The 23,785-nt window shown below is 36.9% G+C and overlaps 1 pseudogene; it reads right to left on the reverse strand.

Annotated features, from left to right (window-relative positions):
• Positions 1 to 699: 699 nt before the first annotated feature.
• LOC131901618 (sulfotransferase 2A1-like) overlaps positions 700 to 23,785 on the reverse strand; it is a 38,788-nt pseudogene continuing 15,702 nt past the window's right edge.

Here is a 23,785-nt window from a genome sequence, read left to right on the forward strand (position 1 = left end):
AAGTTTATGAAGATATTCTACCATACAGTAATTAAATTATGTTTAATGTCTCTATAAATATAATTTATTTACTTTTTGCCCAGATGTAACAGAGGAAAAATTATCTAAAAATTTCTGTAGTATGTTTTATATTTCAGATACTACAAAGGTTGTTTTAAGCTGGAATTCTGTGAAGCAAATTGGATTTAACTGTCAATGTATAGTAGACCAGTCATAATAGGAACAAATATTTGATAACTCAAGACTACAAGATTCAGGGCTGGAGAGATGATTCAGAGGTTAAGATCACTGTACTACCCTCATAGAAAACCTGAATTTACTTTTTAGGACACAAATAAAGGAGTCTACAGCACATGCAGTGGCAACTCCATGGGAACCAATGCATTCTTCTCATCTAAAGGTACTACACACAGAAATATATGTGCACACCCATGTGCACGATGCACACCTACAACATGCACTTGTGCATACACACACACACACACACACACACACACAGAGACTCATATAAAATAACCACCACTACGCCATTACTATGACCACTATTACTACTGCTATTATTACTACTAATACATTTTAGAAAAAAACCTACACAATTCAATAATAGGATGTATTCTATGACCATATCCACTCAGTCACCTGTACAAGGACAGGAAAATAAACACCAGTGTCCATATAAGTTTTTAAAATTTTAAGAATTTATTTCCATGGAAACAGCCCTGGAGGAAAACCAGCCATTTTCTCCTGGAATACTTTATCAAAGGTTTCAGCTTGAGCTACTGTAAAGTGATTCTTCCAGTCCCCAGCCACACCTGGAAAATGTGAAGCAACACAGAGATGGGTTAATGATGATTGTAAATCTGCTCTCATTCCTTTATTCACATGATTTTACCATCTGCGTAAGTAGGAACACACAGTCAATAAAGTAGAACTAACAGTTACTCTATGGAGAACAATTCTTATGCTTTGAAAAGAATGCAAACAGACTTGTACCTCTGTGTAAGTAATGTCAACCATCTCTTATACCAATTTTTCAACTCCAAAATATATAACAACATGGACACTGGATCTATATTTTTAATGTCTAGATTATTTCTCCTTCTCACTAGACATGCTTCCATCATACTATCGAGCCCAACAGAGTTTCATATCTCACTTACCCAAACACACTTAAATCATTCTTTCTTTCTTTTAGGGTTAACTTATAACTGTTCTGCAAACTATACCAGCAACTTTTAAAACACCTTTTAAAATTAATTCTAATTATGTGTCTGTAGCTGCATATGAATGCACATGCCTGCAGAGGTTGAAGATATCAGATACCATGGAGCTGGATACACACACAGTGGTGAGCTCCATATCAGTCATCTCAATATTTCCATCAGATACAACAGACACAAAATACTGCCTGCTGAGTGCATCCCAGGATGTCTGTTTTCAGTCAGTATGGAGTTTGCTGATGCGTGAAGATGATTTCATTCCCAGTATTTTTTTAACCATGCCTTGGTTCTCATAACCACATTCTAGGAGGTTTTAGGCTTGGACGTAGAGATCTCCTATAGTCCAAATTATCACATTGTATTATGTGTTCCTTAACCATGAAGTGCTGATGAGTTCCACATAGTTACTTCTTTTTCTTCTGTTTCCCTATTTTTGTGATGGTGACCCTCTCTTCCTATCTTCTCTCCGTGTAGAATTCTACAGGTCTTCTCCTTGCTGTATTTTATTTCATAGCTGTGACACTTTGATGAAATTCCTCTTTTTCAACATGCTTCAAATATGCATCTAATATATTTGAAAAGTAAAGTATTTCTTAAATTATCAGAAGCTTCATTTATTAAAGTGTATCAGACATACAAAAACATTCTCAGTATTAGTGAATGAGTAAGAAAGATAGTGGCCTTGTTACCATTTTGCTGATGAAGAAAAATTAGTCCTTGAGGACTTACCAGCAGTATAGTGATGCATGTAGATTTGAAGCCAAAAAGACTGACCACAGAAGTCATGTTTGTATTGCTGTTGTTGGGTTTTTTTGTTTGTTTGTTTTGGTTTTTGGTTTTTGTTTTTTGGGTTTTTTTTTGGTTTTTTCGAGACAAGGTTTCTCTGTGTAGCTTTGCGCCTTTCCTGGAACTCAATTGGTAGCCCAGGCTGGCCTCGAACTCACAGGGATCCACCTGGCTCTGCCTCCCGAGTGCTGGGATTAAAGGCGTGTGCCACCACCGCCTGGCTAGAAGTCATGTTTTTTTTCCTTACAAAAATACAATATTTGTGTATCACATAAGTTAACTTTAAATGCCCAGTTGTACACATTAAAGAAAATATAATTATTGATACACAATAGTCAAATAATATACCATTACTTGCGATGACTGTAAGAGTGTCATCTATTGATACTGGAATCTATCAATGCCCATTGCTACTTTCAGCTTCATTATTATACTCATTAGTGAAACAAGTTGTGTTATTGTATTCCACAGTAATCTTGAATCTCATAAGCCAGACTGGATGCTGAGCTATCAGAATCTCAGCAAATTCACTATGTCTGCAAATGGAATGAATCAATCCAGATGAGAGAATCATGTTTGTGGAGTGTACTCATGAAGTTCTCAGTCCAACCATCTCAAAATCTTGTGTACCTTTCATGCATGTATTTTTCTTCAGTGCTTCTTTCTAAAAACCTCCTGAAACTCTGATGTGTCCAGGGTCAGCAAAACCCTAATGCACAGTGGCTTAACTCCTGTTGGAAAGGAACTTCCTCCTAGTTTCAGAGGCTGCAGGTCTCATAAAATGTTTTTCATACCCTCCTGGCTTTTTTGACCTGTAGATAGTGGCTTCTATATAGGTCTTCCCTCTGTTTCTCAGATTAATACCTTTTTTGTACACCAGAGAAAATGATTACTGACTCAAGTACTCTGTCTAGTAAATATCTACTGTGAATGAGGGTCAAAACCTTTGTAGTTTGTCAGAAGACATTTCCTCCCATGTGTCTTGATTGTGACAATGTCTTTATCAAAGTTATGTCAACTAAACAGAACAACTCTCCGGTCTGTATTTCATGAAGTATCTAAATATTGAATCATAATGACCAAATTGTTTGTGGAAAATTGTTCACTGGAGCTTTAAACTAAATTAATCCTATCTAGCCTGATAAGTGAGTCTCCCAGGTAAATATTAGCTCTTCAGATTATCTCTCTAGAGGCAAGAAAATGTATCTCTCTGGTGTCCTGAGAAAAACAACTAAAGGACAAAAAAAAGTTGAGAGAACTCCTCTTGTTCAAAGCTAGTATAACATTTAACACAATTTTTCATGCATTATGCTTTAAGGATTCGGTCTATTGGTAAGTAATGAAATAAGTTTTAGAATTAATCTTTGATATGCTCATACTTTTCATATTAAGCAAAGGAATCAATCTAATGTAGGAATTAAGAAGATCAACATTTTCCTCATTCTTCTTATTCTTTTCAAAATGTTTCCCAACATATGCATCTCAGCACCTTCTGCACTGGAGTCATGAATCAGGGTGAGGGGTGCAATGAAGTTTGTCTCCCCCTTCATTGACCTGGTTTCTTGTGAGATTCATGGCTTATAGTGAGTTTAATACAAGGAAAACAATTTCTCAGAATAAAAGTTATCTTTAAATACACAAGAAATGGGTGTCTTATATGATCACTATGATAATTAAAGCACATATGAATTTAGGGCCATATCCTGTTTTTTGAAATAACTACTATATATTTTTCTCCTAAAAATATGATACATGAAAATACTATGTTTTAGAAGAGACTAAACTAAAATCCCAATGTGGTCTCATTCTGGAAAAAACAGACTTGGAAAAGAGGAAAGTACAGTTTTCTTCATGTAATTTTGTTCTAAACTCTATTTCATCTATTCCAGTGCATCTCAGATAAAACTTTTGTTAGTTTCAGTAGTCTGTCTCTATTAAACAAGCCACCTTTTTGTTTTGGCATTTCATTGAAGCCATTTTGTACACATACTCTTTTATCTCTGCCAAATTATTATTTACTTCAGGAAATCCAATAATGGGCTATTTCTTCTCTTACTTGAGGTCTTCAGTTCTTGTACAGAGAACTCTATCTTCATAGAGTCTGGAGCACAGGAGTCTGAGGTTATGGGTCAATGGGGTCAATGCCAGTGGACCCTACCATAGGCCTCAGTCCTTAGTGTACAGATGACCATTTTCTTGAGTTGACATTTTGTGTGCCCAAATCTGAGTGTAATTTCCTCTTGTGAGGATACCAGGAGTACTGAATTAAATGCAATACACTAATGACTTTAACTTACTTATCTCTATCTATACTCCTGATATCCTTAGAGTCTTATGACCTGATCTTCACACTGTAGGTTGGAGGTTGACTGAAGATTAAGAATGAAGCATGTAAGTAATTAGAAGAGGAAAATTAAACCTGTAACTCTCTACTTTCTGCATTTATATCCAAGTTTTTTAGTCATCCCCAAATACCTCACATCTATCTCATTCCTTCTTCAGCCCTGAGTCCCATCTCATCAATTATTCACTAATTTGGTGTGGTGTATTCTGGCAGTCACTCCTCAACTGCACAGCTATGAAACCATACCAACAATTTGCTCATAGCATAGAGAGGTGGCACAGACATAGAGAAGATGAATATTCCCATTTCAAGGGAGACAATTCAGAAGAAAGACAGTAAATATGATTGTGAAGCAATCCAAATTGAGCTTGGCAAATGTCATCATATTTTAACACTGGAGGATAATTCACTTAGTTCTTATAAGTTCTAATCTTAGCCTGCAATGGATCAACAATCTTGACCTGTTGAACATCTTTTAGAGCAGTGAATGGAAGTGTATTTTGTGGTTATCATCCATTATATATCTTTGGTTCTTTCCATTAAACATTTTCTTAGAGTTTAGGGCTATGATACAGAAAGCCTAAGAAAGACAAACAAAAACATGTCTCTCATTTTCCATTGAGGATATTGAACACAACCCTCTAAAATCCCAAGATCATCTCCCAGAAAAAAAGCAATCTTTTCAGTGTTTCTGAAGTCCATGTCATCACCACAGAAAGATTCCACTGCAAGGTCTCTGAGAAACTATGAGAGATGAGCAACGACTATTGACATATTCACAAGAATTTCTTACAGCTTCATTGGAACAAAAAACTCTTCCACTTATTCTTACATATTTTGGATATAAAGAGTTTCTTCACCTTTTCTCATGAGGGCCAAACCATTAATAATCACATCTTTAATGATGAGACTAAAATTAGACACATTTTTTTCTTTCATGGCTTGGAAGGAGCTGTACTTGAGGACCAGATCTAGCTCATCTGGCTCCAGTTTCTTTCCTAGGAAGTCACAGATCTTCTCTATGGTTCCCCTTGTACTCTAAAAGAAAAATCAAAACAAAAATGAGGGTAATAGAGAACTCTGAGAGAACAGATGCAGAGAAGGTAACTACAGATGGAAGATGGAAAAAGAAACATGAAGAATGAAATGGCATCATAAAATGAGAAAGTATTCAATGGGGTTTAGGAAAGAAACAGGCCTTGTAAAGAGGGAAAGAGTCACACATAACATTTGTATATTTAGTCAGCTTGCAATGTGACTGATCTCTGGCCCTTAAAATACAAAGGCTGCGATTTTTATTATGGGGGACTTAATATTAGATGGGTCCCATATAACTTAGGATGTCCCAAAATTTACGTTGTATTGAATGAAGACCTTAAACTTCTGATCATCTTGTCTCTAACACTTTATTGGTGTATTCACAGGTGTATGCCAACCTACCTACTAAATGCAATGGGATTTTTGTCTTGAGACAGTATGCTACGGAGGGAGTCCTATCTGGTCTGATGCAAATTGCTGTGGAGACCAGACTGACCTCAAAACACAAAGAGGCTTTTCCCCTTAAGTGCAAGCATTAAAGGTATGCACCAAGATACCAAACCTGCCCTCTGTTTAACAATACTTATAGAAATACTTATAGACAGCAGTCAATGTGAGTGAAGGCAATATGCACAAATAATTTGATCGGGGTTCATGATACTTTTTCCTATGGGTAACTGAGCGTAACACAGATTTAAAACACTTTCATAAAAATGTTCTCAATAATTTTTACTTGGGGCTACTGCCAATATGTTATTTTGTTTTGAATTATGATTTCATGCTGTTACTTAGATGGGCATCAAATTCACAACCTTTTTACCTCAGACCGCCCAGACTGGGATTATAACTGTGCACTGCCACAACTGGCTCAATTCTAGGAGTTAGTCATAAGAATGCAAAACTTTGGAATAAGGAAGACTTTGCTTAGAATCCAAGCCCTACAAATTCCTCATAAAGGAATTTTTGGCTCTAAACTTTTATTACATATTTTATCACAGACTCAGTTAATATTTAATGTAAAGGTAAACAACCATGGTAATAACTGAAAACAGTGCATTGAATGGTTGCAAAGGAGACTTAAGGGAAAATGAATAAGCATGCAGCAGAGGTGGGTAATGAAGTTTCCTGGGAAAAATTGAATTTTACAAAGAAAAATTCAAATATTCCTCAAAAGACAAAGTATCTGATGGATGGCTTTGCTTTTTACATGGAAAATTTCTTTCCCTGGAAGATAAAATCAAGAGAGCAAATTATTTTGGAATGATTCAAATTTTCTGTTTTTGTTTATCCTTAATATATTTCATCAAAGATTATTTTTCTGAGTCATGCCAGGGAAGTAGGTTGGCTGACCACATATTTTCTCCTTTTCCTCTTTTCTTCCAGTTCCAACTCCAAAGTCTCATACCAAGTTCTGCCACAGAATATCTGTGGCTACTCCCCCCATCTAGAGTGGATCCCAAAGAGCTTCTCCTCTTATCCTGACTCTTCCAACTCATAGGATAATCCCAAGCCCCTACTTCAACTGGCCCTCTTTGGGAACCCACAGATTACTCTGACCAGGGAATTGTAAGCTAACTATAGATTTTTGGCTCACTCTCCATTTCTTTGAGTCCCATCCCCCAGTGTTATCCCTAATTCTGCATCAAAACACCTACATCAGACACCTCCATCTCTAGTGGATCTCAGAGACCCTCCTAAATACCCCTACTATAAATTGTTGATTGGTCCCACACCTCAAGTCAATCAACCATTTCCCAAGAACCCACAGGCAAAACTGGGCATGGAAGTAGTAGACTCAATGCAGAGGTTTATCTCTCCATTTCCTCCTCAAGTCCATTATCCTAGTTTCATCCTCATCTCTGTGCAGAACACCTGCTATAGTCTCTCCCCAAAATTCCCCAATATAATGTGTATAACATAGGTCTTAGTCTCCAAAGCTCCTTCTACCTACTCATTGCTTTCCCCTCACCTCCAGATCAAGAAGACGCTCCATAAGAACCCACATGTCACTCTGACCAGGAAAGGAAGTAGGCTAACTGTAGATCTTCACCTTTACCTGCATTATCCCAACTCTGATCATTCAGTTTTATTCAAAGCCTTATATCAAAATTGTGCTGTGGCCTATCCTCACTCAGTGCCCCCATTTCCAGGTGATTATCTATGCAGTTCCTGTGGAAAACTGCTTTCTTCCATCCTGGGGTCCTTCTTATTCTCCACTCATAAGTCATCACCTTTTCTAAGTGCTATGGAATATTCCTACACAGTGTGTAAATTATGCTCTGATTGATTTAATAACAAAGTTGACTGACCAATAGCCATGTGGTATAAGGTTAGGAAGTAAACCAAATTATGGAGGAGAAAAAGAAGGGCCAAGAGAGAGTAAGCCACTGAAAAAGTAAGATGTTACAGGCAGGTAAAGCCACAGGACATGTGGCAATACATAGATTAATAAAATGGGTTAATTTAAATGTAAGAGCTGGTTAGTAACAAGCCTGAGCTATTGGATGAGAATTTTGGAATGATCATAAGCTTCTGAGTGGTAATTTGAGAACTGTCGGGTGGGAAAGAAATGTCCATTTACATAGGGCACCCACGATTGGGCACATGTATCCATGTAAAGTGTGAGAGAGCTTAAAAATTGTTTCTAGACATACAAAAATGAAGCCAAGAGCAGCTTCATAGTTCATGCCTCTCATGTGAGCCACTGTACAGAGACACATCCTCTGGCTGTGACATGTGGGCTTGATCGGCAGCATAGGAAGTTCTCACAGTCTCACACAGGATGAGGTGCAGAGTGGCATTTCTCAGCCACATAGTAGGTGGCAGATTGAGGGTTTTTGCTCATAAAGACAGAAAGGTTTAGAAATACACAGTAAGTACAAATTCAGACAAAAATGCCTCTAAGTAGATTACAGTGTGTTTGAAAAATGTGTATAGGCTTGGGAGAAGAAGAGAAATGATAGAAACAGTCATAGATGAAAAATGATTTTAAAAGAATTAAGTAAAATTCTTAAAATTAGAGTAATAAAAATTATGATAAGCCATATATAGATCAGAAAACACTGAGAGTCTAAATTCTATATTATATTCTGTACTGTATTTAGATTTTTTGACTGTTAATGAGTGAAAAACAACTTCTGAAAGACATTTGATTTTGAAAACTATTAAATTAAACCAACCTATATATTTTAAAATTATCTTGACTTCAAAATTAAAGTCAAAAGATATGTTAAATGTGGAAAAATTGCACTTGTTTCCACAGAAAATAAGAGGCTATGGATTCATCCCAGGTCAAGGAAAATCAGGTTTGTTTGAAGAAAAACCCCTAAAATCCTGAATACAGAAATGAGAAAATAAACCTAAAGTAAATACAAGAAATATGATGTATGTTTTACCTGCTCAAACATAAAACAAAAAAATCTTTTTGGCTAGCCTGTGTACAATGCAAAGTTTATATTTTTTAACTCAGGTATATATGTTGTAGTGGGTAGCCATTCCAGCTTTGTTCTGGAAGTTCCAACCCCCATTGAGACTTTGGCAACTGTCACGCCTACAAGGCGGGGCCAAGGGAGGCGCCTGGGGACCCGAGATCTGGATAGGCGAACGCTCTCTTGGTTCCAGGACCCTGAATGGTTGAGGTGGACAAAGCAGAGCTCCAGAGAACACCGCTGGACTGTGATACACCTTCCCCAGACCCCGCGTCCTACCTATCCCTTAATTTGTAAGTTACGCCATTAAATAAATCTCCTTTTAACTATGTGGAGTGGCCTAAATAATTTCACCAATATCTGGCGCTCACGTGGGGCAAATTCCAAAAGCCTGGGTGGCTCCCGCCCTCAGCCTCCTCCCCGGCTAGCTGGTACCTAAACCCGCCTGCAAAGTTCCATATAACCAGGGAATGCCTACACGGTTCCATTCCCGAAAAAGGGAGCAGCTAGTCCGGTCTCAGCCCCCTAGCTTAGCCCCAGACCAGCGAAAGAGGCACTCCCCAGCTTCCTGAGTGCATGCAGGCACCTCAGCTGCGGCTCGGCTCTGCCATCTTGACTCCAGCGAGCTGCAGTCAGCCAAGATCACCAGCAGGCCCTGCTTTGGAGTTGTACCATCGCCACCTGCTGGCTGAAAAGTGCTACTACACCCCCCAAAACCACGAAAGGTAAGTAAAAGTACCTGATAATTTTACACCTTAAAATTGACTAACAAATTTTGAGTAATTCTTGTAATATGGCTGACAACATTACCTCACAAGAATTTGAAAACCTTTTTGCCTGTATGATGAATGACATCTTCCTGGAAATATACGACCATCCTAAGGCATATCTGGCCTGTACCATTTTGGCATTCATTGTAATAATCCACGCAGTGTTCAAACACTTGTTTAAAAACAAGAACAAAGATGAGTCATTATTGGGACTGATACAGGCTTTAAGCGAGAGCAATGAAGGCTTACAGAAAAAGATTCTTTCTCTGGAATCTGCTAACCAGGATTTACAGACTTTTAAAGATAGCAATGAAGACTTACAGAAAAAGATTCTATCTCTGGAATCTGCTTTAATGGATAGCAATGAGACCTTAGAGAAAAAGATTCTTTCTCTGGAATCTGCTAATCAGGATTTACAAAACAGGCTTGTACCAAAAATTGATCTTATTGATAATAAATGTGAATATTTAATGGACAGAACACTAACTCTCCAGACACTATATAAGGAAGAAAGATTATCATTAATTGATAAGATAAGGTCCATGGAATCATGTGTTTCTGAGGAACATAAAAACTTCTATGATTCCATGAGAAATCTGGAGTCCCTTGCCAGAGAAGAGGTTCACTCCCTAGAACAGACCCTAGGTGCTCGTTTGCAGGCCTTAGAAGAAACTCTCAGTAAACATGACAAGGGACCTAATAAGCAGAAGGGCAAGACCATAGAGGTTGTAACATCTCCAAATGGCTCTCACACAATGGCTTATCCTGTTATCATCGATGAGAAGCCAGCGGATGACACACACCCCGAGCCATATAATACATATACATTACAAGCAATTTCAACAAGGGACTTTAAAAATATAAAGGAAGCAGTAGTTACGTATGGGATACACTCCACATACATAAAACAATTGTTAAATTCGTGGTCTACCTCACATAGAATCATCCCAGATGACTGGCATCAGTTAATTTCAGCTGTTCTAGAATATAGTCAGCAGCTACAATGGAAAAGCTGGTTGAGAGAAGAGGCAAAAAATTTAGAACAACAAGGTAAACTCAGAGGTTTTGTGATCTCCCAAGATCAAATACTTGGTGAGGGATGTTTTGCTGACAGGAATGTACAAGCCATTTATGATGAACGTACAATATCCCTATGCCGTACAGCAGCTCTAAATGCTTGGGAAAAAATTCCAGAACCTGGAAAACCAACTGAGGTATACACAAAGATATTTCAGGGACCGCACGAACCCTTCACTGATTTTTTACAAAGACTGAACACAGCTATAACAAGAGCTGTATCAGATAAAGAATTAAGAAAAGTATTAATTGAGTCCTTGGCGTTCGACAATGCTAATGCAGAATGCAGAAGAATACTTACACCATTAAAGATCAGATCAGCTCCTTTGGAAGAATGGATTCAGTATACTAATGGTGTTGAGTCTCGTAACTACAGTAATGAGGCTTGGATAGGAGAGACAAATCCCAGAGGTGAAAGAAGGCCCCGTGTTACCAAATGTTTTAAATGTGGTACACCAGGTCATATAAGTAAAAACTGTACGTGGGGTACTCCTAGGAGTAATACTCCTTTTAGGAATAGCCTAAACAGGAGACCCCAACCACCTCCCGGATTATGTAGAAGGTGTGGCAAAGGCCGACATTGGACCAGTGAGTGCAGATCAAAAATAGATATACGAGGTAACCCTTTACTGGCTGGAAACGCCTCAGGGGGCCTCTTGCAGGCCCCCAAATCAAATGTAGTACGAACATTCCCAGCCACTGTGGAAGAAATTCCTCTCCAGGACAACTGAATAAACCACTGCCTAATGTAAAAACCGATACTGCAATGGATGATAAAACAGCTCTGATGGGTGGATCACAGTTTACAAAGAACACTATAAAACAAATATTTTGGCAGACTTCCATAAATGATCAAAGACCAAAGCTTAGAATTCGAATTAATGGCCTGGTTATGGAGGGACTGGTAGACACAGGTGCAGATGTGACTTTAATTACACCAAAATCATGGCATCCGAATTGGCCTCTTCAAGAGGTAGATGTCCAACTTTTAGGGTTTGGCACCCTATCTCAGATAAAACAGAGTTCGAGATGGGTTGAATGCATAGGGCCAGAAGGACAGAGAGGAAGACTGAAGCCATATGTAGCAAATGTAGCAGTAAATCTTTGGGGCCGAGATCTGTTACAACAGTGGAATACCTAGATTAAAATTCCTACACTTTCAGAAAAAGAATACAGACCAATGCATGTTTCTAGGAATAATATCATCGCATGCTATAAAAATCAGGCACCAACCATTCAGGCTGTTCACAAACAGAGCACAACTGCTGTTGAACTCTCAGAAGTACCAACTGCCTTACCTTTAAAATGGCTAACTAATAAACCTGTCTGGGTTAGACAATGGCCTTTGACAAAAGAGAAGCTACAAGCTTTAGAACAGCTGGTTCAAGAGCAGTTAAATGCTCAACACATTGAAGAATCTACCAGCCCTTGGAATTCTCCTGTATTTGTTATTTAAAAAAAAGTCTGGTAATTGGAGAATGCTGACAGATCTGAGAGCTATTAATAAAGTAATTCAGCCAATGGGCTCCCTACAGACTGGGATGCCCTTGCCCTCTGTGCTACCTAAAGAATGGCCTATAATAGTTATTGACTTAAAAGACTGTTTCTTTACCATACCCTTACAAGAAAATGATAGAGAAAAATTTGCCTTCACAGTACTTAATTATAACAATTCTCAGCCAGTCAAGAGATATCAATGGAAGGTCCTCCCACAGGGAATGTTAAACAGCCCTACTTTGTGCCAATACTTTATGCAGAAACCATTGGAGATAATTCGTGTAAAGTTTCCACAATCCATAATTTATCACTATATGGATGATATCCTATTAGCTGATCCAAAGTTAGATACATTAGAAAGCATGTTTGAAGAAGTAAAAAAAGTTTTGCCTCACTGGGGACTACAAATTGCTCCTGAAAAAATACAAAGAGGAGATTCTATTAACTACTTAGGATATAAGATAGAGCTACAAAAAATTAGACCCCAAAAGGTACAGCTAAGGAGAGATCGATTGAAGACTCTTAATGATTTTCAAAAGTTATTAGGAAGCATTTCCAACTTACTGGGTATCATGGGAATACCCAAAGATGGACTACAAAATTTGGCTAATACTCTAGAAGGGGACAAAGAATTAAATAGTCCAAGAGAATTATCAGCCGAAGCTGAGAAGTAATTGGCTCTAGTAGAAAAGACAATTCGAGAAGCACATGTGGATCGTGTGGATCCAGAACTTAAATGCATTCTTGTCATATTCCCCTCCAGACATTCCCCAACAGGTATTTTGATGCAGAGGGAAGATATTATATTGGAATGGATATTCCTACCACGTAAACCAAATAAGAAATTAAAGACTTATATAGAAAAGATCTCTGATTTGATTCAAAAAGGTAAACTAAGACTTCGCCAGTTGACAGGAATGGACCCAGCAGAAATTGTAGTACCTTTAACTAATGAAGAAATTTCATCACTATGGAAAGATAATGAATACTTGCAGAGAGCCTGCAGTAACTTTTTGGGAGAGATTAACAACCACTATCCCAAAAGCAAGAGAATAGAATTTATAAAGAAAACCGAATGGGTCCTTCCTCACATTGTATGACAAAAGCCAATTTCTGGAGTCCTCACATTCTATACTGATGCAAATAAATCAGGGAAAGCAGGATATAAATCAGGAGACTTAAGTAAAGTGGTACAAAGTCCATACAGCTCTGTACAAAAGGCAGAACTGTATGCCATTCTTATGGTACTGATGGACTTCACAGAACCCCTCAATATAGTCACTGACTCTCAATATGCAGAGAGAGTTGTTTTACATACTGAAACTGCTGAATTTATTCCTGATAATACAGAATTAACTTCATTATTCATACAATTGCAGGAAATCATCAGAAAAAGGGAACATCCTATATATATATAACACATATCAGATCCCATACAGGTCTGCCAGGACCTCTAGCACAAGGTAATGATGAGATTGATCAGTTACTAATAGGTAATGTGCTAGAAGCTTCAGAATTTCATAAGAAATACCATGCAAATAGCAAAGGTTTGAAGAAGGATTTCTCCATCACTTGGCAACAGGCTAAGGATATTGTGAAAAAATGTCCTACTTGTTCCATCTATAACCAACTTCCATTACCTGCAGGGAGCAATCCAAAAGGTATACAAAGAAATGAAATTTGGCAGATGGATGTGTTTCATTTTGCAGAATTTGGAAGATTAAAGTATGTACATCATACCATTGACACCTATTCAGGATTTCAATGGGCAACTCCTATGATTTCTGAAAAGGCTGATTCTGTGATTACACACCTATTAGAAGTTATGGCCATCTTGGGGATCCCTGTACAAATTAAGACAGACAATGCTTCAGCATATGTCTCCAATAAAATGAGACAATTCTTTGCTTATTACAATATAAAGCATGTTACAGGTATACCACACAATCCCACAGGCCAAGCAGTCATAGAAAGATCCAATCGAACTTTAAAGGATATGCTAAATAAACAGCAACAGGTAACAATGACTCCTAGAAATAGATTGCATAGTGCTTTATTAACCTTGAATTTTCTCAATGCTGATGAGAAAGGAACAACAGCTGCAGAGAGACATTGGACGACAGACAAAACTCCCGAGCTAAACCAACCAGTTTATTTCAAGGATGTGCTGACCTCAGAATGGAAACCTGGATATGTTCTACGTTGGGGAAGGGGTTTTGCCTTTGTTTCTGCAGGAGAAGAAAAGCTATGGATACCAACAAAATTAATAAAAATTCGATTTGAACAGGAAAAAGCCCTTGATGAGGTGAAGTAAAAGATCATCCACCAATGTGACATCTCTACAAGTTGTAAGAAAAATTTAACAATCAAGGTTGGGGTAGGGTTCTGTTTTTGTTTTTCCAGGATAATGGAAATACCCATCTTCCAAAAATCATAAGGCCTTGGATATCTGGATGTTTACAGCAGAAAGAAAGAATCTATTGGTACCAATCTACACACGGTAAAATCTCACTGTCTAACATCTATCTCTCTATCAATATAGAAAAGTTGTGGTTCCAATTCAATTATAAGCCAAGCTGGCTTTGGAGATGGAATTGGCTCACTCCTTCTCTAAACCCAAGCATATTGCTAAAAGAAAAGTTTGAGAGATTCTTCAGTACCATATCAGAAGAGCCCTCTGGTGTGGGACAGAAGGAAACCAATAAAAAGGGACCATTGTCTTCTAGATTCTAATTCTCTCCATGCTTACTCTTGATTTCTCAGAATCCTTTCTTACATGCTATGTCCTCTTTAAATCCAAATCTTCCATTTTGATAACAAATAAGTTTTTCTAATAGCAATCTCAGAAGTCTCCAGAAGGAAGATGGGGCCCCAACAACAACTCTACCCAATCCAGAATGATGCCATGGTAATCATCATCATACTACACTTCTTACCAGAATTTCAGACAATCTTACCCATTACTCTAAGACTTGCTGCAGAACCTACAGTTAGTCTAACTGAAATTTAACTATCTGCACTTTCTCACAGTACCCAACAGAGATAACATCACCCCCTAAACAGCAGGAAGCAATTCTAAGAAAACGACGCCCCTTCTCCCTTAGGTTTCATAATTCTCAGGGTTATGGATGATGGTTATAGGGTTGGGGGTGGAAGGAAATATTAAACTCAGTACTCTTAAAAAAAAGGAAAGGAAGAAATGGAATGGATAGGTATAAGACATTATGGTAGATTATTGTGTATACTAGTAAACAAATTTAGTAAAATAGCAGCCTTAAATAATTTGCACTGTAATTTGCACTGTTATGGATTCTTATATGTTGATACAAATGTAAACTATTTTTATATTCCTGTTTAAGATAATTTGTATATTGATACAAATACAGAACTATACTTGGTATAATGTACATATATTTCTACTCTTATTTGAAATATTTGTATATTGATACAAATGTAAATTTATATCTATCATACTTATGTATGTTCTACTTCTGTTTAGGATATTCGGTATATTGATATATATTTAAGATTATTGTCATATTGTATATCACACTATACACTCCTACCTCTGTTATAACATCTTGTGTATTGTCACAATTTTGAAGTCATCGTTCTTTACCATACACTTGCTTATAGACTGTCTACCTTGTTTATGTGAAGCCTTAGTCCTTAGGTTATTTCAGTAGATAAGACCTATAGATTTATAGTCACCTATGCTTGTCATCTCTATAGTTACGTTAGTTAGGTTATACAGATTTACAGATACATAGGTCAGATGGACAGGTAATCTTCAAACACTTCATAGACCTAGAGAATATGGCATTTAAATAACTTAGAATTCTGTCGATGTGAGACACAATTGCTCCTGGCTGCACCAATTTGATCCCGAGAGAATGTTGGGCTTCTAGACATTTCCATTTGGAAGTTTGTCTTCTTGGCACAAAATGGCCTACTGGGCAAAGAACTGCCCTTGCCTCGACAGCTGACAGTACAAATGCAATGCTATCCTTTCTGGACAAGCGGGACACAAGGAAAGCGACCACTGTACTCTGCCAAGACAGGGTAAGATGGTCTTTCAGAATTCCTGCTTCTGAAAATGGTCTGTCAGATACTTTAGGCCTGTAGCCAATTTGAATGCACCAACAATGCTGAGAAACATTAGGTGACTGTCCAGGCTGCCAGCTGTCTCGGTCTACTCTCGCAAGATTCCCGAAAGTTGCTTGCATCCATCTACCATTTCTCAGGTACCATTATATTCCTTCTCAGGTCTTTGATGGGATTGAAAACTAGCAGTTATAGTTACAACTTAGTAGATAGAACATATTAAGTATTAGATTCAGGTTCTTTAGGATAGGACACCTTTTGGAATGATCTTTGTAACATGCCATTTACCTATGCTCTATACTTCTCTGGATTTTAATATGTGTTTCTTGCTTGATATTGTTTGCATTGGTTGTAGTTCCATCTTATCTAGGTCATTATCCCTCATTATTTCTGGACAATATTTGATAACCATTCCTTTGTATATAGTCTTGTATTAGGTTAGAACTTTCTTATTTAGACAAAAAGGGGGAGATGTAGTGGGTAGCCATTCCAGCTTTGTTCTGGAAGTTCCAACCCCCATTGAGATTTCGGCAACTGTCACGCCTACAAGGCGGGGCCAAGGGAGGCGCATGGGGACCCGAGATCTGGATCGGTGAACGCTCTCTTGGTTCCAGGACCCTGGATGGTGGAGGCGGACAAAGCAGAGCTCCAGAGAACACCGCTGGACTGTGATACACCTTCCCCAGACCCCGCGACCTACCTATCCCTTAATTTGTAAGTTACACCATTAAATAAATCTCCTTTTAACTACGTGGAGTGGCCTAAATAATTTCACCAATAATATGTTACCTTTAAAAGATTACATATTTTCAGAACAAGGTGACAAATCACTAATAAAAATGTTCCAGATGATCCAACAACCAAAATAGCTTTACGATTGCTAGCTTAGATGATCCAGCCTCACAAACACTCCAGCCAAAACTTAACTATTATCTTGATTTCCTAGAGTCCCTGAAAGATTACCAGCACCCACCGATCAGCAGGAAGTAGTCTAGAAAATTACGCCTACGTTACCAAAATATTGGTTATAAATATTTGTTTTCACTTAAGGAGGGTTGGTTCCAAATTGATATTGGTCATAATCAATCTCTTTCTAAAGAAGAAAGGGGATATGATACAGAAATTATGGGAAAAATGTTTGATTATTATGGGATAAAAGTAGATTATGGAATTTCCTTTAATCTCCCTAAACAGTTGTTAATCTCTAAATATTAAACATTGGAATGAATTTTACATTATTTATACCAATTTATAGTTAATCTTATTATAATGTATTATACACTTGTTTAAGGTATTTCTTATGCAACTCAATTATAAACATAATATACAATAAAGAAATACAGATCAATAGTCATTTATAATAGTCAAATTTATAGTCTTGTTAGTTCGATGTTCTAGGTATACAAACATGTATTACAAATAGATAGGTAATCTTCAAAAAGTTCAAAGAACTACAAAATATGGCATTTTAAATATTTTAACAATTTAAGCTTTTCATGAAAGTGAGATGTGTCTGCCCTGGCAGCACCAATAAACTTCAGAATAGATGATGAACATCAAAGAAACTGTATGGAGTTTTTTTTAATGAATAAAGCTAGCAATGTGGGCAAAAAAACTACCATTGACTCAATTGTTGATAGTCACTGAAAAAACTGGAAGAGGAGAATGCAACAAGTGGTGACTGCCAAACTTTACCAAGACAAGTCGGGAAGTCCTTTAGACTTCTCTGCTTCACAGTAAAGTCTGGCAGATATTCTAGGCCTGTAGGTCAAAGATGAATGTCCCATCATTGCAAAAGAACTTTGGGTGACTGTTATGGTAGCCTGATGTCCCTGTCATTAAGTAATATTTCATGCTTCTGGTGTTTGATGGAGTTGAAAAATAAATAAGTTAATTAGATACAAAACTTCAGACTAAGATTAGTTAGATAATTATTTTATCTACTATTGCCAAATACAAATGGATTTGGGAATGGCTACTGTAATTCTTACTTAATAACTGTTTCCATTGTATAGAGCTTTACTATATTAATGCTAAAACCTTTCTATTAATTTAGACAAAAAAGAGGAAAATGTTGTGGAATATTTCTATACCCTGTGTAAATTATGTTCTGATTGGTTTAATAAAGAAGCGTATTGCCCAATACCCCAGCTGGATAAGGTTAGGTGGAAAAACTAAACTAAGGAGGGGAAGAAGAAGGGCACAGTGGAGAGACACACTGGAGATGCCAAAGGAGCAAGGTGCTGGAGGACAGGTAAAGCCACAGGACCTGTGACAATACAAAGATTAATAAAAATGGGTTAATTTAAATGTAAAAGTTAGAATTCAAACCAAAATCATTCAAAAGAAAAGGAGGAGGATATTTCATATTCATTAAGGGAAAAATCCACCATGATAACATTTCAATTCTTAACATCTATTCTCCAACTGCAACAGCACCCACATTTGTAAAAGACACATGACTAATATATAAACCAAACACCAAATCCCAAAATTAATAGTGAGAGACTTCAACAGATTATTCCTACAAGTGGACATGCCATCCAGAAATATTTAAACAGATAAATAATGGAATTAATAGACATTATGGCTCAAATTGACTGGAACATATATCTACAGGACATTTCACCCAAACACCAAAGGTTAAACTTATATCTCAGTCCCTTGTGGAACCTTTTCCAAAACTGTTCATATACTCTGTCATAAATCAAGTCTCTATAGATTAAAAAAAATTGAAATACCCCACTATATACTATGAGACCACTGTCAGTAAAATTTGCATTTTAAAAACAATATAAACTGTTGAAAGCCTATAAAATCATGAAAACTGAAAAACTCCCAACTGAATTAACAATAGGTCAAGAAAGAAATAAAGATAATAAAGATTTCCTAGAATTCAATGAAAATAAACCCATGACCTACCCTAACTAATGGAACACAATAAAGTATTTAATTATTAAAAGGAAGATTCGTAGCACTAAGACCCTGATTGAGGAAATAAGAGAATTCTTATACCAGAGACTTAAAAGCAAAATTAAAAGTTCTAGAACAATAAGAAGCAGACACAAATAGTAGAACAGACTTCAGGAAATAATCAAATAGAGGACTGAAATAAAAAATTAAAAACAAAGAGATCGCCGGGCAGTGGTGGCGCACACCTTTAATCTCAGCACTCGGGAGGCAGAGTCAGGCGGATCTCTGTGAGTTCGAGGCCAGGCTGGGCTACCAAGTGAGTTCCAGGAAAGGCGCAAAGCTACACAGAGAAGCCCTGTCTTGAAAAAAAACAAAAAAATAAAAATTAAACAAAAATAAAAACAAAGAGATCAATGCAAAGAATCAATGAAACACAGAGTTGGTTCTTTGAAGAAAAACAACAAGATAGACAAACTCATATCCAAACTTACTAAAAGGCAGAGATAGAATATCCAAATTAACAAAATCATAAATGAAAAGAGAGACATAACAATAGACACATAGGATAGACAAGAAATCATTGGGCCATAAGTCAAAAATGTGTACACCGCAAACTTGGAAAATCTAAAAGAAGGGAACAACATTTGTGTTATATATCACTTACTGAAGTTATATAAAGTTCAAAACAATTTATATAGATGCATAATCCCCAAGGATGTAGAAGCAGTCAATAAAAGTCTTCCAACCAATAGTAGCCCAGGACTTGATTGTACATAATTCTACCAGACGTTCAAAGAAGAGCTAATACCAATACTCCTCAAATTATTCTACCAAATAGAAATAGATGGAATATTGCCAATTTATATATAAGGCTACAGTTACCCTAATATCTGAACCACACAAAGAATAAACAAAAATAGAATTGCAGACCAATTTCCCTCGTGAACATAGATGAAAAATACTCAATAAAATACTCACAAACTGAAGCCAAGAAAACAAAAAGATCATCCACCCTGATTAGGTGGGCTTCATCCCACAGATGCAAGGATGATTCAATATACATTAATTTAATTTAATTTAATCCAGCATGTAGACAAACTGAAAGAAAAGCACCACAGGATTATCCTATTAGATGAAAAACAAAATCCTTTGACAAACAGGAACACCCCTTCGTGATAAATATCTTGGGGAGATCAGGAATATTGGGGCATACCTAAACATACTAAAGGCAATATATTGCGACCAATAGCCAACATCAAATTAAATGGAGAGAAAGTCAAAGCAATTCCACAAAAATTAGGAACACGACAGGGCTTTCCACATCTATTTAGCATAGTACTTGAAGTGTTATCTTGCAGAATATGAAAACTTAAGAAGAATAATGGGAAACAAATTGCAGGTGATACAATAATATACTTAATCTACCCCAATAATTCTACCAAGGAACTCCAAAACTGATAAATATCTTAAGTGAAGTGCTTGGATACAAAATTAACTAAAAAAAATTCAGTATCACTGTCTATATAAATGATAATTGGCGTGAGAAAGAAATCAGGGAAACAACACCCTACACTATAGCCACAAATAAGATAAAGATCTTGGTGTAACTCTAAGAAAGCAAGTTGAAAAACAGCATGAAAACAACCTAAAGACTCTGAAGAAAGAAATTGGAGAAGATATTAAAAGATGGAAATGTCTCCTATGTTCATTGATCATCAGGTTTAACATATTAAACTGGATAGCATATCAAAAGCAATCTACAGATTCAATGCAATATCCATCAAAATTCCAACACAATTCTTTACAGAAGTTAAAATAATAACAATACTCAACATTGTATGGAAAAATAAAAAAAACTGGATAGCTAAAACAATCCTGGACAAGAAAGTAACTTCTGGAGATGTCACTGTCCCTGATTTAAAGCTGTACCACAAAGCAATAGTAATAAACCTCACATGTTACTGGCATTAAAAGCAGACAGATTGTTCATTGGAATAAGATCAAGGACCCAGAAGTAAATACATACACCTGTGAACATTTGATTTTTGGCAAAAAAACACAAAATTGTACCATGTAAAAATTAGCATTTTCAACAAATGGCATTGGTAAACCTGGATGTTTGCATGTATAGAAATGTAAATAAATCCATATCTATCATTGTACAAAAATGAAGTCCAAGAGGATCAAAGACCTCAACAAAAATCCAGATACACTTAACCTGATAAAAGAGAAAGTGGGATATAGCCTTGTAGACATTGGAACAAGAGACACATTTCTGAGCAAGACGTTAATTGAGCAGGTACAAAAACTGACAATTAACAAATGGGATCTCATAAAACTGAAAAACTTGTGTAAAGCAAAGGAAACTGTCAATAGGACAAAAGGCAACTCACAGAATTGGGAAAGATTTTAACCTGTTCTACATCTGACATAAGTGTGATACCTAAAATATACAAAGAACACAAGAAACTAGATACCAATAAAATTAATAATCCAATTTAAAAATAAAGTACAGATCTGAACAGAGGATTCTCAATAGGGGAGTATCAAATAGATGAGAAATAGTCAAAGAAATATTCAAACCTTAGCCATCAGGGAAACGCAATTAAAGACAACACTGAGTTTTATCTTACATCTGTCAGAATAGCTAAGACCAAAATTACCATTGACAGATTTATGATGAAGAGCACATGGAACAAGGGGAATGCTCCTCCACTGCTGGTGGGAGTGCAAACTTATACAGCCACTTTGGAAATAAATATGGCAGTTTCTAGGAAATTTGGGAATCAATCTACCTCAAGACTCAGTTATACCATACCACTCCTGGACTTATGCCCAAAGAACACTCAATACCACAAGGACACTTGTTCTATCATGTTTATAGAAGCTTTATTTGTAATAATCAGAAATTGTAAATAACCTCAATAGAAAAATGGATACAGAAAATATGGCATATTTACATAATGGAATACTACTCAGTTGTTAAAAACAATGGCATCATTAAATATGAATCGGTGGAAGTAGAAAAGATAATCCTGAGTAAGGTAATCCAGACCCAGAAATACAAGAATGGTATGTACTCAATCATATGGGACTATTATGTAGAAAGTGAAGGAGAACCAAGCTACAACCCACAGAGCAGAGAAGATAAATAGCTAGGTATGCTCAAGGGGGTATGCATGAGTCTCACTGTGAAGAGGTAAAATGGAGATTGATAGTGGATGGGGGAAGAATATAGAAGGGAGAATGGAGATGGGAACAGGAGGGATCATGTGTGTGAAGGATGGGTTGTGAGAGAACTAAGAGAGACATTGGAATCTGGGAGCATCTCAGGGATGAGATGGAAACCTAGAGCAATGGAAACTTTCATGAATCTATGAGGTTGACCAATTAACACATAATATGGCAATTGTACTGGCCATCTCTTATGGCAAGATGTCCATTGGAAGGACTGGGCCACTAACCCAGCCACAAAGCCTTCTACCTACAATCTGTCCTGTGATTTAGGTAAAGATGTGGCAGAAATTGGGGGAGTGAACAACTAATGACTGGCACAGATGCCAACCCATATCTTGAGAGGGGCTCCCCTCTGAGGGTCAGGATCCAGAGCAGTTTAACCCAGAGTCTTAGGATAGAACCAAATATGAATGGCAAAATGTCAATGAAATGATTCCTAATGATATTCTGCTATTCTCAAAGATTGATGTCTAGTGTAACTGTCATCACAGAGGCTTTACAACAAAGCAACTCATGGAAAAATATGCAGAGAACTACCCTACATGCAAACATTAGGTGGAGCTCACAGTATCCTACAGAAGAGGGTAAGGCTGGATTTTAGGTCCCAGTGATATCAAACACACCAAAAGAAAACCCACAGACTAAACTAACCTGGGCTCATAGGGGCCCACAGAGACTCAACCAACAATAAAGGGCCTGCATGAGACTGATATAGGTGCTGTTCATATATATTACAGTTGTGTTACTTAGTGTTCATGTGACACTCCTAATAATGAGAGCAGAGGATGTCTCTGACAATTTTGCCTCCTTTTGACACCCATTGTTCCTACCAGATTACCAGATCCAGCCTTAATAGAAGAGGAAGAGATTAGTTGCCCTGCTATTCGATGTACCATGGCTGGCTGATATGATTGGGAGGCCCAGCTGTATTGAAGAGTAACAGTGTAAGGGAATGGAATGGGTTGGGGTTAGTGGTGGAAGAAGTAGGAATAGGAGAGTGAGGGAAATTTTGGTTTGGACAAAAAAACCAATAAATAAATAAATAAATAAATAAATAAATAAATAAATAAATAAATAAAGCAAAAATAAATCATGAACATAATTCACTAACCTGAAGAAGGAGATATCCATCAAAGTAAAAAAAAAAACTTACAGAACACAAAATAGACTATAACAGGAAAGAAAGGCCCTTTAGCCTATAATAATAATGAAAAAAAAAAAACTAAGCCTAGAGAACACATTACAGGTGGATAGGCAAGGCTTGAAATGGGATGATTAAATGGGGAGCAGGAAAAGAGAAGGACTTGAGGGAGAGAGGGAATATGAGGAGTGACAACTAAAATTAAGGAATATTTGAGCAAATATATGTAA

This window comes from Peromyscus eremicus, unplaced genomic scaffold (assembly GCF_949786415.1).
Source record: "Peromyscus eremicus unplaced genomic scaffold, PerEre_H2_v1 PerEre#2#unplaced_143, whole genome shotgun sequence".
NCBI lineage: Eukaryota > Metazoa > Chordata > Mammalia > Rodentia > Cricetidae > Peromyscus > Peromyscus eremicus.